Source organism: Mauremys mutica, chromosome 12 (assembly GCF_020497125.1).
Source record: "Mauremys mutica isolate MM-2020 ecotype Southern chromosome 12, ASM2049712v1, whole genome shotgun sequence".
Classification (NCBI taxonomy): domain Eukaryota; kingdom Metazoa; phylum Chordata; order Testudines; family Geoemydidae; genus Mauremys; species Mauremys mutica.
Genome location: NC_059083.1, coordinates 17,824,476 through 17,827,442, shown reverse-complemented (window position 1 = coordinate 17,827,442; position 2,967 = coordinate 17,824,476). Strand labels below are relative to the sequence as shown.

The 2,967-nt window shown below is 49.4% G+C and overlaps 1 long non-coding RNA gene across 1 annotated transcript; it reads left to right on the top strand.

The window, feature by feature from the left end:
- The first annotated feature begins 1,447 nt into the window (after positions 1-1,447).
- LOC123346328 lies at positions 1,448-2,756 on the top strand. Its single transcript, XR_006572970.1, has 4 exons — positions 1,448-1,504; positions 1,872-1,990; positions 2,167-2,239; positions 2,629-2,756. It is a non-coding gene; the product is annotated as an uncharacterized LOC123346328 (long non-coding RNA).
- Positions 2,757-2,967: the final 211 nt, after the last annotated feature.

Genomic DNA, 2,967 nt, shown 5'->3' with positions numbered 1-2,967 from the left:
TCTTCAACAATTTGTATCGGCGTTGAGCAAAACCAAGGTGGGCCCGGTTATCTTCGCTGCTTCATGCAACGCTGTCCAGGGTTTCCAGGCCATGTAGGAAGGCATCATTGAGCTGTTGATTTTCATAACAGAAACAGTGTAAGCAGCCCACTGCTTGTTTTTAGATTTACACGACCCCCGGTTCCTTACCCATTAAGAAGCGATCGCTTCTTAACCATTCATTAACCTGTGTGACGTCCTTTTTGTTCACCTTCTCCCTGCGTACAGTCATGAAAAACCGGTCCTAAGAGCAGGCCCTTTTGGGGAAGAAGAAATGTGGGACTCTGCTACGCCTCTCTTTAGACAATCAGCTCCTGAACAAAGCAATCATTTGAAACCATTACCCTCTGCTGTGAATCCCACAATTGTTGGCTCACAGGAAATCTGCAAAGAGTTTCATCAACCTTCATCTGCAAGGATTTCCAATCTAAGGCTCGTTTGGGCAAGGGACAAATGGAAGACAGATTTCAAAACAGACGATGGACATTTTAATGGTCTGATATGCTAGTTGAGCTAACTAATGGTCCCCTGACCTTGCAGCACTTCATCAGTGATGTATTTGGGGACAGTGTCATCTATGCGGGTGACATACGTCTCTTTTTCGAGAACCCAGAGCAGCACACGCAGCACATCCGAACCTGGAGAGGTTTCGGAAGCATGGTCTCAACGCAGAATTGGAAAAGCGGAACCTCCAGCCAACTCTCCACAGAGTTTTGGGGGTACATCCTCTCCCCAGAAGATGTTACAATTGATCCAAATAAGGTGGAAGCCATTCATAAATGGGGCGAAGTTGGAAGTCCTCAAGAAGTGCAGCGCTTCCTAGACTTCCCTCGTCCTGTGAAATCGAGACGTGCTGGCTCTCAGTGATGCTTAGACGGAAAACCACGCACCCCACACAGAGGTTGGAACCATCCACTCCCAGGTTGTCCTGAGGAGCCATGATTTCTCCAGGAGCTGGGTAAAGGGCACCAGGATCAGTCTGTCAAAGGTAGGGGAGGATCGTGTGAGGAGAGGGTCTAAGAGAGGAGGAGCGTGGGCTAGGCTCTGTATTTGGGCTTGGCAGGGATCGAGAGAAGGGAGAGGGCTGTTAGGGGACAATGCGAGGTGGGAGGGGGGTCGGAGATGGGGGCAAGGCCTGAAAAGTTCAGCTGCTTTAGATCAACTGTGCCAGAGAATCACTGGTTGAAGTGACTGAAAGCTCTGAGCTGGGGCTGGCCAAAATCCTCCTCCTCATATGGGAACATCCCAAAAGTCTGCAGAAGCTCAGCCTCTGAGGTGAAGGTTGTGGCCCAAACCTCTCTCTGCTCTGTACCTCACAGGATTCCAGCCGGCTGTTCCAATCCAGGAGGAAAACTGCCACCGAAGTCTCCCAGCACCTGGGCAGTGAAGTGCCACTTAACCCCGCTGTGATGCACAGACCTTGCCCTGGCTGTCTGCACAGGGCTGAATTTCACCCCTTCTGAGTGTAAGGAAATAATTGGCTGAAGGCCTTTTTCTTTCTGGATGTCTGTCTAGTGGGAAAGAACCATGGGGATTTTTAACCTGTTTCGCTCCCATGCCTGGTGCTTTAATGATGCAGAGAAGGGCTGATGCATTGGTTGATTTCCCCACCTTTTAATCTACTCTCTTTTAACAGGTATTCTAAGCCCCCCCCCACCCCCGTGCATCATATGGGCATTCTTGGGGGCGCAGATTACATCAGACCTGCACCTGAATAAATAATAGGGACTGAAATATGCAGACACTAAAGTTCTGCAGCCAAATTCTCAGGAACCTTCCTCTTCAATATAGGATCAGGATTTTGTTTTGAATTGTTTTATTTTTTTAAAAAGTGCTGAGCAGATGCTACACTGTAAGAAATGGAAACAGAAGCAAAAATTGAAAGACTGTTACTAAAACCAATGAACAGCTGCAGAGAGTGGAGACCCGGCAAAGCAGACAAATGAATACTGTGAGTAAATAACCTGAAAGCAAATGAGGAAGAAAACCTCCTCTGGGTAATTGTGGCTCTTGGGACCAAAATCAGGTTCCTGTTACGTAGCCTGGCTGAGATCATCCCTTTGCCCTGGATCCCAGACCTGGGATTCAAATGTCATTCTCTGTGTGGTGTCCTTATTTTATTCCTAGGAAAGGGATCCCCAAAGGAGGTGCAAGGATCCGGGACTCTAGTGTCTGCCAGAAGCTTCAGCCACCTTCACAGGTAGAAGTAACTGGCTTTCCTACAATGCCACTAGTGCTCTTCTTGATCTCCAGATCTGCTCCCTCCAGCAGGACAGAGACACCCCTTAACTCCCCGAGTCCTGATTTCCTGCCATTCAAGGGGCTGAGGGTTTGCATTGCCTCCACCCCAACCATCCGAGACTTTTCCTATGGGAATCTCCCTAGAGCAGGGAAGAAATCTGTTCTTCCATTAGAACCAGTCTGGTCAGTAAATCCACCCACATTGACCTCATCTCAGCTGCTTTGTTTATCCGAGATTAGTGGTATCTTTGGAAAACCCTTAGGGTGTCGGGGTGTGAGGTGGGGCAGGGGATGCAGGAGCTCCAGCAGATTCCCCTGAAGAACACCACCCTGTCTTTCTCTGCTCAGGTTAGAGCTCGCCGTCCATTGCGGAGGTGAAGACCGGATGGGAGCTGCTGGATTGACCTTGATGTGCCATGTCCTTGTGTGGATGAAGGACCTACATCTCAGGGGTGACCAGCAGCAGATGTAACACCTGTGTCCAGGAATGGGCTAAATAACCTACATTGAGAAGTAAGTAAAATCATGGCCACATGTAGACATCATGGGAATTGGTGGGGATTGACCCAGGGTCCTTCAGCACAAGCCCCTCTCATTCACTGTCAACAAATCCAGCTCCACCCACTAGACCACACCGCATTCCAGAGCCCCAGATCCCAGGAGCCCTGATTCTCAGACCCAGGGCTC